This window comes from Melanerpes formicivorus, unplaced genomic scaffold, assembly GCF_026170545.1.
Source record: "Melanerpes formicivorus ecotype bairdi unplaced genomic scaffold, bMelFor1.0.p_v2 SCAF_6, whole genome shotgun sequence".
Lineage (NCBI taxonomy): Eukaryota > Metazoa > Chordata > Aves > Piciformes > Picidae > Melanerpes > Melanerpes formicivorus.
The window spans coordinates 26,957,095-26,970,975 of NW_027142358.1; the positions used below are offsets into that span (position 1 = coordinate 26,957,095).

The window sequence follows — 13,881 nt, forward strand, 5'->3', positions numbered from 1 at the left end:
CACAGAAATCTTATTAGCATAATTTAAAAAGGACACAGTTGCCTGCCTATAAACACAAATGGTTTTGCTTGCAAGTGTGCTTAAAATGAAAATTCCGAAGTCGATATCCATGTGTTAATATTTTCTGTATAATTAGAAGTTGAGACTCTTTTATCACTTTGGGTTAAGTACAGACTGGTATCTGCAGAGATGCTTCACAGTTCTTTTAATAGAAATAGGGAAATACTGCCTCTGTGGACTTCTGACCTCAAATAATTCATTATTGCCTTTGCTTATGAGGGGCATCTATGCACCTGCCCTGCCCTCAGCTGCCCTTGCTTGCTTGCCCCTTTGCTTTTTCTCTGCTTTCCTGACAAGGTAAAAACAATGGAAAATCCAGAGTGTAGAGAAAAGACGACTTAATTTTGTGACAAAATATCAAACTGAAGAAGTATTAATGGGAAAATGACACACAAGCTGTTGAATGTGCTTGACCCCAGGACAGAAAAATCGGCATTTCCAGAATGCTTCAAGTTATTTATTTGTCTTAGTGAACATATTGTTTGCATTGAAAAATGCCATCTTGTTTTCCATGTTACTTTTCTATCCTAAATGTTTGAATATCAATGTAAAAATTTAGTATATCACTTATTTATTATATATAAACTTAAACTTTTAAGAATAAATAGCTGTTTGGGTGGGTTGGATTGGTTGATGGGTTGGACGCGATGATCTTGAAGGTCTCTTCCAACCTGGTTTGGTTTGGTCTATTCCTATTCTATTCTATTCGTCTGAACTTGATGGCAGAGAGGGAATCTGAGGTTTGTGAATCCAAGTTTGTCTTCAGATGTGACTGTTTTATTTCCACTGTGATTAATCTGATTATCAACCATTTTGGGGTGGTGTCCTACAGAGTGCTCTGTGGGTGTAGTGCCTTGGCATGGGTGTAGTACAGGGAGCACTTCATGAGAGGATGAATCTATTACTTGTATTATAAATACCTTTATCTTTTTGAAAGCAAAATGCAAGGTAGAGTTCTTTCAGTTGTAGCTGTTGTTTGTTTGAAGAGAGCTGCAACACTGGATTTGCATCTTGATAGCCATCAGTGGTCTCAAATGCTTTTTATTCAGAGGAACAGCCTCAAATTACCTAGATGGCTAAATTTTAGCACCACAGGAAAGCCACATGTGCAAAAGAAGTACTACAAAGCAGAAATTGTTTAATAAGGACTGTTTAATATTTTAAAATAACCCCAGGACTGATTTATATTTGGTTAGACTTATCTTTTATGTTCTTTAACAGCAGAGTAGTGTCTGGTTTTCAGCTCTTCTTTTGAAATCTTTTGGAAGTTGACATTCATATTGTCACCACACCATTAAACTTGGGCTTGTAAAATTTGATTGCTTTTTGGGTTTTTTCCAAGATATTGATCAAATACTAAAAGCTTTTAAGAAAAATACAATGTTTAAAGTGTACAGATCAGTTGATGAAAGGCTTTATTTACTAAGGACATGAAGGGTTGTTAATAACCACCTTCAGAGGAACCCAGCACAGTCATTTGAGTGCCTCTTTATAGATAAAGGCATAAACACACTGCACTGGGTGCCAGGTTGGGTTGTTTTTATTTTTTCCTGATTAGTTTCCAGTTGTGACATTTTCATTCATCTTTGTACACCTGAAAACTGCTGGTCAAATGCACAGTTAATTATCTAGCTTGTGGACTAACAACCTTCTCCTCTCTGCCAGTCTCTCCCATTTCCACGCAGTGCTGCAGGGTTTTGCTGTCTGCCTCTCTGCTCCTTAAGAAATGATTTAATACGAAAGGGTTTTTAATAAGTTTTTCAAAGGCCAGTGTTGATGAAAGCAAACTGTAGTATCCCAGTTATTTATCCTGCTAATGCCTGTGCCTGTTACCCTGGATTGCTGTGAGATGAGCCCTATGACAAAGAGCGATGGTGACAGCTTTGTTGTAGAGCTCCTGAGGAAAATGGTTGATTGTATTTTTGGGACGTGCCTGGTGCTCTGAGGGATTTGCCCTCAAAGAGCCAGCTTTACAAGTGGGTGCAATTGTAGGAGCAAGGTGGTCAGATCATCTGTTTACAGGGAATTTGGCAAGTCTTTATTTGAATTTTTCTTCCCTCAGTGGGGTGTTGAGAGCCATGTCTTTCACTGTGGGACTGGGAAAAGGTGAGAATCGTGTGTCTGAAAGAGAAATGAGGAGTATTCCTGTGTGTGTTGAAAACTGACTGGAGAAGAGAAACGATAATGGGAGCCCCCAGGACAAATCTGAAGTGGTGCCATGTCATAGTCATAGCCCATTCAGTCTGGTACACAACTAGGAAATACCTCAGTGAGAGTCATATGGGAATAAACACCTAAATAAATATATTGCAGTATTAAAAATCATACACACAGTCTCTGAATTGTTTCCTTCCTTGTATGCTCACACCAGTAAAATGGAGATACATGGTATCATAGAATGGCTTAGTTAAAGGGGACCTTCAAGGTCATCGGGCTCTGACTCCCCTGCCATGGGCGGGGAGACCTCTCAACTAGACTTGCTCACTCAAGGCCTCATCCAACCTGGCCATGAACACCTCTAGGTAGGGGCCATTTGTAACCACTCTGGGCAACCTATTCCAGAGTCTTGACACCCTTCTGCTGAAAAAAACTTCCTAAGATCCAGACTGAACCTACTCTCCTTCAGCTTAAACCATTCTCTCTTGTCCTGCTGGTACCTTTTTGAAAAGTCCCTCTTCAGCCTTCCTCTAGGTTCCCTTTAGGTACTGGAAGGCAGTTATAAGGTCCCCCCAACGTCATCTCTTCTCCAGGCTGAACAACCCCAGCTCCCATGTCTTGTCCTTATAGCATTTTCTTAAAGCATCATTTTTCATATAGAATAAGTTTAGCTTTTCAGTGATTATTTTCTCCTGTCAAATTATGAATTGAGTAATGTTGCCTTCTCTTGAACCATACACTTGGCTAGACTTCTTTGTCAGCTATGTGGTGTCACAGTCTTTGGTTTCCAGAAGGCAGTTTGATAGCTCTTTAGCCAGGACTGTGTTAATCTGAGTGTTAGTACAGTACAAATTCAATTATTTCTATATAAATTAAACTCTTCATGAAAGAATTCTGTTGTTGATACCCCAGGGCTTTGGACTTCAGTTTCTTGTTTTCACATAATTATCTACATAAACACTTGCATGGAATTCATCTACTTCATGCCAGCAAAGATTTTATTTGGTGTTCCACATAAATCTTGGGCAGAGAGGTTGATTTGCAGTGCAGACTTACTGGAGAAAAAAAAAAAAAGGAGCTTTGTATCAGTTTTAATAGCTAGAAGCAGTTCATGAGCACAGTCTGGATACTGGGTTGAGAAGAACAAAGTTCTGGGTGATTATACTTCCCTTGTGAGATGGAAAATTTTGGATAAACTACTTTTTTTTTTTTTCCCCTCCCCTTAAAAATAATTTTACAGGTAGTCTAGTGCAGAAGAGCTCAAGGTAGAGCCCACTCACTCTTTTCTTTATTGGTAAACCAATTGGTGATTTTCTACAAGAGTAAATCCTTAATGGCTTCAAACTACAGAAGAGCAGATTTTGATTGACTGTTAGGAAGAGGTTCTTTCCCATGAGGGTAGTGGAACACTGGAACAGGTTGCCTGGGGAGGTTGATGGAGCCTCATCCCTGGAGATATTCAAAGTGAGGCTCAACAGGGCTCTGGGTAACGCGATCTAGTTGATGTGGTCCCTGCTTGCTGCAGAGAGGGTTGGACTAGATGACCTTCAGAGGTCACTTCCAATCCAGACCATTCTGTGATCCTGTAAAAGGTGAAGATTTTTTTTTAAACAAAACAAATATTCCTACAGAAGATTTATTTTCTTTGTGGATAAATAGAAGTTGGTTTTGGTCTGGTGTATATCCAAATTTGAGTGAGATGTCTGGGAGTCAGGAGTTTCCCCAAGCTGTGATTCTCCTGGGCTGTGTACTTCACATAATCTCAGTGGTAAACCCTGCAGCTCTTTGTACCAATCTGAACATCCTGATTTTGGGAATGCCTCATCAGTTTAAGATGCATCACATTTTATAGCTTGCTTCAGTCTTTCCCTTTTTTCATCCTTTCTTTGAGAAGGTTGAACCATGAGATTGTTGTGACCTGTCTGGGGTGTAACCTGGGACAACTCAGATCTGCTGTTTGAGGCTGTGGATGTGCTCTTAATGCCTGATGACTCACAGGAGGAAGAAAATCCATCAGTCTTAAAGTGAAATGGAAATCTAGTTACGTGTTTAATACATTCTGAATGATGAACGAGAGGTTGTTGATTTCACCCTTCTAGTTGTCATCTCTGTCTCCTGGCCTTATATGGCTCTCCTAGTGTGCCTTGGGTACTCCTGTGGGCTCTCTGATGTGGAGTTTGGCATGTGTATGTTACAGTGTGCACTGCTCACGTCAGGCCCTGTAAAACATGCAGCACTTGGAATCTGCTGGTATTAAGATTATGCCTGCAAGAGAGATGGGGACAATCTTTTCAGCAGGGTCTGCTGTGATAGGTCAGGGTGGGGTTGGTTTTAAACTAAAGAAGGGAGTTTCAGACTAGAGAGAAGGAAGAAATGTTTCATATTGATGGCAAAGGTTGCCCAGAGAGGTGGTAGGTGCCTCATCCCTGGAGCCATTCAAGGTCAGGTTGGATGAGGCCCTGAGCAACCTGCTCTAGTTGCAGATGTCCCTGCTGACTATAGGGGGGGTTGACTAAATGACTTTTAAAGGCCCATTCCAACCTAAAACTTTCAATGATGGCCCATGGCAGGGGAGTTGGAACTGGATGATCCTTGTGGTCCCTTCCAACCCTGACTGATACTATGATACTATGAATGATTCTAAGATGTGAGGTGTGGTCAGAAGACAGTAGTTGGCATATCTGCTTTCTCTACTCCTGACTTCCGTGAACAAGATTCCACCACATCTTGTCCCTTCCCCTACCAACCAGTAACTCCCTTAATCCTGCCCCCCACTGGTCATAATAAGAAAGATGTTCTAGTTCACAGATGAAAAACCAATTTGTTTTGTAGACAGAAGCCTTTTGGTTTAATTAGGCTGCTTTGTGGGTAATTAGATAGAGCCTGTAGTACATTATGGCTGGTTGTGGTTTATTTGTTGTTGTTTTGTTTGGTGGTTGGTTTTTTGGGTTGGTTGGTTGGGTTTTTCTTCCAAAAAGAAAGAAGAATTTAAATAGACAAGTAACTGCAAACTTAAATTATCTAAATCCTGTCAGTAGAGCAAAGTAAATCTTGCACTGCTTATTTCTGGTTTGATAGAATTCCTGCTGATCTGCAAGAAGGGAACTGAATGCTTGAATTCATAGAATCATAGAATGGCTGGAGTTGGAAGGGACCTGGAAGATCATCTAGTTCCAGTCCCCCTTCCACTAGACTAGGTTCCTTTAACCTGGCCTTGAATGCCTCCAGAGAGGGAACATCCACAACCTCCCTGGGCAACCTGTTCCAGTATCTCACCACCCTCACTGAAAAGAATTTCTTCCTAATATCCACTGTAAATCTGCCCTCCTCAAGCTTTGATCCATTCCTCCTCATCCTGTCACAAGAAGCCCCTTGTCAAAAGCCCCTTCCTGGCTTCCTTGCATGTTAACCAGCTTCCCTGGTCTTCACGTTGTTACTGTCTTCTGTACTACTGCAGCATGTAACATGTTTTTTTATACCTACTAACAAGAAGTCATGTCTTCAACAGCTTCAGTCTTTGATACCTTCCATCTTGCATGTTCTGTATTGTATGGATATGCACAGATGGGCATCAGTAGTGTCACACATTTTGTGGAGCTGTATGGTCAGGTTCTGGTGACAGGATGGATGTAGGTTAGTTGTTCTGCCACGTCTGCAGGTAATTGGCGGTGTCACCTTGGGAAGGACATCTTATTTCCATACTGAGTTTTGCACTTATGCTTGCTCTCTACATTGCATATTATCTTCAGGAGTCTTTTCTTTTATTATGTTTCTTTTAGAATTCTTGGCACAACCTGAGCTTAACCTCAATTAACACTTCCAAGTATTAAAATATTTTAATGAAGAGCAACCATTTTGCTGACATGGACTGCCACTAACTAATAATAGGCTGCAATTTTCAGAGCAGCCTCAGGGAATTACACCCTCTAAATCCCTGTGAAATGCAGAATTCATGCACCTGCTTGAGGCCTTTTTGGAAAATACCAACTGTAACATCAAATTCTTTGCATTTGAGTAGGTTTCTTGCTCGTACAAATTAGAGTCCCAATTGATCTCACAGAGGGAAGCTTACACTTCTGTATCAGAGAATCATAGCGTGGTGGGGGTTGGAAGGGACCTCTGGATGTTATCTAGTTCAACCTCCCTGCTAAAGCAGGATCACCCAGAGCAGGTTGCCCCAGATCACAACATCCTCTCAGCCTGCTCTTTTCCAGGCTAAACAAGCCTATGTCTCTCAGCCTTTCCTCCTTACAGAAATGTTCCAGTCCCCTCAGCATCTTTGTAGCCTCTGTTGGATTCTCTCCAGTACTTGCCTGTCTCTCTTGATCTGGGGAGCCCAGAACTGGGCCAAATAATTCAGATGTGGCTTTACTAGGGTAGAGTAGAAAGGGAGAACCACTCTTGACCTGGTGGCTGCACTCTTCTTAATGCAACTTTGCTGATTTTGTTCTGTTGTTAAGTAGGCTGCTTCTGAAGGGGTATTAATTCATCTCTTCTGGACATCTGTCTAATGAAATAAAGGGGGGAAAAAAATCTCACAAAGGGGAGATCTATTACATCTGGATGTCTTCCCTTATCTGCAGGGATGTAGGGAATACTTCACATTAATTGAGTTACTTAATGGCATGGTTTTACAGAAGTGGCTGTGCTTCAGTGTGTTTCTGCTCTGATGGGTACTCTCTTCAGATGATATTGATGTTCATCACACTTTTGATGTATTACTGCCAAGGAGGAGGATAAACAGCCTTCAATAATTTCCTTTGTGTTGACGTTTTTATTAAAATACAGTGATGCAAATTATCTTAAGAAGGTAGTTGGGCTTTGAAGTGGTTTTGAAGTGGCAATTCTGGCCGTGCTGAATAGCTGAGGAAGTGTAGACCATGGTTCTCCTCAAGTCTTTTTTATGAAGGGGTGTTGCATTTCTGTGCATAGCCTGGTCCTGTTGGGACTATTTATAGCAGAGCTCGTTAAGCACACTTATGTGTTCTGTCCCTACAGAATAATGGTTTAAGAATAAATAGTCTAGTGGAGAGATTCTCAAATCCTTTGTTTCCGCCTGTAAATTATTACTAATATTGCTAATAACTGTGCTTCAAGAGATAATTATTCAGACTTATTATCTTTTTACCATTTTAAAAAATATTCTTTGAGTAGCTAGTCTGTGAGGATTAACTAAACCTCACTGAATACAGTTTTCTTCTCTGAGGAAGACAACAGCCCTCCAGTTGCAGGGGAGCATAGAAGGCTGGCAATGGTTGGAGGGATTGAGGAGCAGTCACACAGAATTCCAGGCTGGAAGGGAACCTAAGGATCATCTGGTTCAACCTTTCTGGGTGATGGTGTAGTTGAAATGAGCTGGCCCAGCCCCCTGTCAAACTGAGTCTTAAAACTGACCAATGTAGGCTCAGCTTCCCTTGGGAGATGATTCGGATTCTTCATAGAAAGAGTGATTGGCCATTGGAATGTACTGCCCAGGAAGGTGGTGGAGTTGTCATCACTGGAAGTGTTTAGGAAGAGCCTGGATGGGGGGTTTAATGCCATGGTTTAGATGATTAGATGGTGTTGGGTGATAGGTTGGACTTGATGATCTCAAAGGTCTTTTCCAACCTGGTCTGGTCTATTCTATTCTATTCCAGTGTCTTCCAGTCACTATGACCATCAAAATAGAAGAGAAGACCCTAGTCGTGGTGCTGGGTGCAAGCAGGTTTTAACAGACACGCACAAGGAAGACAAAAGGGCAAAAGAAACACTGCACAAATTCACTAACTCATTTTTGAAGAGGTTTTTAACTGATGGAAGAGGATGAAAGCAGAAATCCTGATGCTCCGTAATAATAGCAGAATCGTTTTCCACATTTCCCTCTCCCCCATCTCTCTTGTTGTTTTGTTTCTGAAAATACTTTGAAATGTACAGAAGCTCAATGGTGAATTTTCTCAGACTGTTTCCAAGACAGTAGTTTGCTGTCTTTTACTGAATCCTGACAGTTGGAAGCAGATGACTAATTTTCTTTTTGAGGTATTTGCACTGTGGGCGTATGGCATGACTCCCAAGACAGCAATTCAAGTGCTTTCACCCTGTAAATACATTTTATATTACACTCAGGTTAGTTAGGGAGGGAAGGGCTATATAAAAAGTACATATTTTAATAGGGCTGTCCAGTGATTTAAAAAAAAAAGGAGGAAGGAAACACCACCACCCCTGAGAATGGAGAGAATTAAAACGTTTTTCAAGTGAAATCACAAAATCTTGCAGGAATCAGGTGCGTACAAGGTCTGGTGTCTCTCTTGAATACTTTTGTGTCACCTGTCTCATCAGAAAAATCAGGAGGATAATTAAAATGTCAAGGTTTTGTATTAATAATAATTTAGGGAATTTGTTTGCTCTAGCTGAGTAGCAGCTCTATAGCTGGTATGTAATTCTTAGGCCAAACACTTCAGTGGGTTATGAGGGAGCACACTCCAGTAGTTATAGTAAGATGAGGTCTGTTTCTTTTCCCTTTGCACTCTGAATCTCTCTACTGTGACTTGCTTCTCACCTTAGAGCATCATTACTTGGGTGCCCTGAGACTTGTGAACCCACAGCTCATCATCAGGCCTGCTTCACTCATCCTTTTGCTGCAGCTTTGGAGCATGTTGCATTCCTCTTTTGAGTTTCCCATTCCTCTTCCACCCCTAAATCTACCTAATTTTCAAATTTCTTCTGCAAGTAGTTTTGGGAGCTACCTGGGGTGATGTGTTCAGGCAAAAATCCCTGCCTGTAGCTGTGCCCTCCCACCTCCCTGTTGCTCCTATCCTGAGTTCCTTAACTACAGAGCGATTATTCAACTCCTTGCACTGTGGCTTACTGTGACTCTTCATCAGGCAGAGTACAGAGATTCATAACTGCACTTTTAATGCAAATGAAACCTCTTCAGGCCATCAGACCAAAGGGTATTTCATAGGTATCAGCTAGTGCTGTGTTCATGGGTGAGTAACTGGATTAAAAGGCAGCACCTTGGATTTTGCTTGACTTTTAAATGAAGGTGGCTGCTAACAGGCATTGTTTCTCAAAAGGAAGCAAGGTAGGAGAAATAGAAGGGCTGAGGTGGTTTCTCATCATTTCAAAGTGATGGGGATTTCACTGCAAGCTCAAACACCCTCTACATTACATGTATAAGCCTGTACCAGTTTACAGTAATAATTGGATCAGCCATACTAAATGCAAACCTAAAAGCTTCTTTAAAATACTGGATATGATGCAGGAGCATAAAATAAAAAGAGAGAGTCTGATTGCTGGCTGCTAATCTTGCTGATTGTGTGGTACTTGCAAGGATAGGGAACTGTGTGGTGAAAAAAAACCCAAAACCAGCAGGAAGGACCCTGGAAGTGCTGAACCCTTTTTTTGTTGCAGCTTAAGTAACTCTTTGCAGGTCTCAGTAATTTCTGTTTCCTCATTCCCTTAAATAATGGTAAGATAAGAGGGAATGTATTGAAGCTGGAGGAGAGTAGATTTGAAATGAGTAGTAGAAAGAAATTTGTTACAGTAAGGGTGATCACAATATCACAAGATGTTAGGGGCTGGAAAGGACCTCTGAAAGTCATTGAGTCCACCCCTCCTGCCAGAGCAGGACCATAGAATCTAGCACAGGTTGCACAGGAACACATCAGATAGGTCTTGAAAGTCTCCAGAGAAGGAGACTCCAAAACCCCTCTGGGGAGCCTGTTCCAGTGCTCTGTGACCCTCACAGTGAAGAAGTTCCTTCTCATGTTGAGGTGGAACCTCCTGTTCTGTAGTTTATATCCATTACCCCTTGTCCTATCACAGGGTGCAACTGAGCAGAGCCTGTCCCCTCCCTCTTGGCACTCAGCCCTCAGATATTTGTAAATGTTTATTAAACCTCCTCTAGGTCTTCTCTTCTCCAGACTCAAAAGCCCCAGGTCTCTCAGCCTTTCCTCATAGGGCACGTGCTGCAGTCCCTTAATCATCCTGGTAGCTCTCTGTTGGACTCTTTCCAGCAGATCCGTGTCCCTCTTGAACTGGGGAGCCCAAAACTGGATGCAATATTCCAGGTGAGATCTCACCAGGGCAGAGTAGAGGGGCAGGAGAACCTCCCTCAGTCTGCTGGACACGCTCCTCTTAATACACCCCAGGATTCCATTGGTCTTCTTGGCCACCAGGGCACATTGCTGACCCATGGATAACTTGTTATCCACCAGGACTCCCAGGTCCTTCTCCACAGGGCTGCTCTCCAGCAGATTGCCTCCTAACCTGTACTGGTGCACTTTATTATTCCTTCCCAAATGAAGGACTCTGCTAAGACGCTGCAGCAAGTTGCCCAGGGAGGTCAGGGATCTGCCCTACCTGGAGGTTTTCAAGGCCAGGCTGGATAAGGCTTCAAGCAACGTGGTCTAGTAGAAGATGTCCCTGCCTGAGCAGTTGTATTTAGGTGATCTTCAAGGTCCCTTCAAACCCAAACCATTCTATGAATCTAAGAAAAAACTAATGGTGGTTTGAGGTTTTACTGCAGTTCAGGAGGCTCTATAGAGCAGCAGTGTGGCATTTGCTTGAGCTTTGTACACAGATGCTTAGAAATGTCCCATCCCTGGGATTTTTTTTTCTTTCTTCTTGCATGGGTGGCAACGAAGTAAACAAATCTCCCATTTACCAAAGAAACAACTGAAGCCATGCCAGGTTGAACTATTCTAGAGTGTAAATTGCCTTGTGAATGTCCAAATGCCTCTGCTCATCTCTACAATCCAGTCTCTCCTGCTGATAAGTTACAAGACCTCATGCTGCATCTATCATGTCTTCTCAGGGTATGGAACCAAGAGGAAAAAGCATTTCAGTATACCCAAGGCAGTGCAGTCTGTTCTCTTCTGGTTTGTTCAGGCAGCAAGAGATGTGGTGAAGAACATGCTTCATGATCATCACAGTAGTAAAAGAAGGCTAAGCACAGCTGGGCATGTTTGGAGAGGTTTCCAACCTCCAATGGAATGGCAGTGTTCCTTCTTGGTTGACCTGTGACACTGCCATCCCTAAGCTACTGCTCCACGAGATGCAAAAACAAACCAGCACAATGAACTGTTGTAGAAAGCTCAGAACTGTCCCAAATTCACTTAAACATTCTATTAAACTGCTGCTTTTCTAAGTGTTTGCTTATAATGTGGAAAAAATGGTTCAGTGATCGGGAAGAGTCACCTACAGCAAATCTGTGCTCATGTCTGTGCTGGATTCTTCTGTGGATCTGAACTTGGTTATCTATTTACTCATCTGTCTTCAGCATTCCTCTCTATTTGCCAAGCTCAGAAGGAAGCCATTAAGAGCTACCAAATAGTGTAGACCACCTTAGTCCAACCCAAGCAGAGTCACCCGGAACAAGTTGCCAAGGATTACAATGTCCAGGCAGGTTGGGAATGTCTCCGGAGAAGGAGACTCTGCAACCTCTCTGGACAGCCTGCTCCAGGGCTTCAACGTCCTCAAAGCTAAGAATTTTTTCCTTGTGTTTAGGTGGAACTTTACTGTGTTCTAGTTTGTACCTCTTGCCCCTTGTCTTGTCACTGGGTACCACTGAATAGAGACTGAACTGCATGTCCATGTCTTAATTCTGGAACCTGGGACAGCTGGAAGCCTCAACAGATTTAAAACAAACAAACCTCTGAAGAGAGAAGTTGTGGCTTTTTAACTAATATTGTCCAGCCTATATGCTTAACTTTGTGTAAGCATAAAGTGTCAATTAGAGATCTGGAATTAACCTCTTGGTGAATGAATAGCAGTGAGAAATTGACCCTAGAAAGCTGGTTTTGCCGGTGTTTTTATGACTGGAAAGGTACCTGGCTCTTTGCTCTGTCTCTGACTTTGATAGGACTGGCAGTCAAAATGCAGTTATTAAAGGATTATTCTAATTGTGTAAAGTGAAAACTGGCAATTCAGGCCCTAAATAGCATCCTCCTGAAAAGGCTGCTTTTGCAGCAGAACTCTCCTTGCAGATATGTGATTTGGACAGCTCGGTGACAGTTGGGAAAGCTTCTCTTATGATCTGTGGGAATTCACATGGATGTATTTAGCCCCAACATGTTCTGCTTACACTCTAATTGTTCCTTCAAATAATTCACCAGCATTTCCAGATTTACATTGTGCAATTGTGCTTTTCTTGGTCTTTGTGTCACTGCAGCTGATCTGATGGAAAAGTCTTGAACCTTAATTTCCCTTCAAAGCCTGCTGAACCCTGCTGGAACAGGGAGGTCTGGTGGTGAATATTTCATCTTGTTTTTAAAGTCTGTTGAATACCAACTAGATCTAAATCAACTGATTTTTCAGAATACTTCAAATAATTTTCCTTTGAATTGTGGCTGTGCATTATATGCAAATAAATAGCTGGAATATATTAAGAAAATATATTTTTTGAGACTCAATATATATTGGTTTCTGAGAAAGCAGATTAAGATGAAGTAACTTTGCTTAGAAGATTGTGAATCTCTTCACTTGTTTTGCATCTCTTCCACATCCAGGTAGTTGCTAACAGCTCACTTTCATCTTCATTCATCATCTTTTGCTTGCTGAAAAAGCTCCTACCACTGTATTCCTAACAAAGGCTGTGTAATAGCTAGAAGCTAGCTGTGCCAGCAGGGTTATTTAACACAGTGCTCTTCATCTTAAATGTGTCCAGGTACTCTGAATCCCTACAACATCTGCTCCAGGAAAGCACTTGAACTGTGAAAGTTTTGCCCTTTTCGTCCACTCTTGACAATTTGATCTGAAGCTTTGGTTATGAGCAACAGAATGAATTTGTCCAAATCTAATGAAAACTCCTATCCAAAACATAAATCTCATCAATTTTTGAAGGTCTATGAAATACTGTGCTATGAAACACTCATGTTACCTGCCCTTGCAGATCTGACTCCAGGCTGAATTTTAGTGTCTCATTCAGAAAAAAGTGTAATATGGTCTTCTGGGGTGCATTAAGAAGAGTGTGGCCAGCAGGTTGAGGGAGGTTCTCCTGTCCCTAAACTCTGCCCTAGTGAGGCCATATCTAGAGTGCTGGGTCCAAGCCTGGGTTCCCCAGTTCAAGAGAGACAGGGATCTACTGGGGAGAATTCAGCTGAAGCATTAAAGATGCTGAGTGGAATGGAGCATCTCTGTGAGAGAGGTTGAGAGACCTGGGGCTGTTTAGCCTGGAGAAGAGCAACCTGGGAGGGGATCTTCGTAGTGTTGAACTCTTGTCAGTGGTGACCAGAGACAGGGCAAGTGGCAACAGGCACAAACTGGAACCAAGGAGGTTCCACTTGAAGGGGATGAGAAAGATTCTTTGCGGTGAGGGTGCTGGATACCCTGGAGCAGGCTTCCCAGAGAGCTTGAGGAGTCTCCTTCTCTGGGGAGGTTCCAGACCTGCCTGGACATTGTGGTCCTGGGTAACCTGCTGTGGATGACCCTGCTTTAGCAGGGGGTTGGACTGGATAATCTCCAGAGGTCCCCTCTAACTGTTACCATGCTGGGATTCTGTAATATGAAGTCAAACCTTGAATGACTCTTAGATAATCAGCTTTCATTTAGAGTTACTGAGAATTTTAAACAAGAGCACTGAGGGGTGGTCATGTGGGCTGACAGCAGGGATTGAAATAGTCTGCAGTAGGAAATGCAGAGCTTTGGCATGTAATGAGATTGTTGCAGTGACAAGGTATGTGAAGC

The 13,881-nt window shown here is 42.2% G+C and overlaps 2 protein-coding genes across 4 annotated transcripts in view; one reads left to right on the forward strand and one right to left on the reverse strand.

Annotated features, from left to right (window-relative positions):
• Positions 1-13,881, forward strand: part of DOCK1 (dedicator of cytokinesis 1) — a 383,983-nt gene that overhangs the window by 140,924 nt on the left and 229,178 nt on the right. The window lies entirely within an intron of this gene.
• INSYN2A (inhibitory synaptic factor 2A) overlaps positions 1-13,881 on the reverse strand; it is a 51,254-nt gene that overhangs the window by 12,240 nt on the left and 25,133 nt on the right. The gene's annotated exons all lie outside the window — the stretch shown is intronic.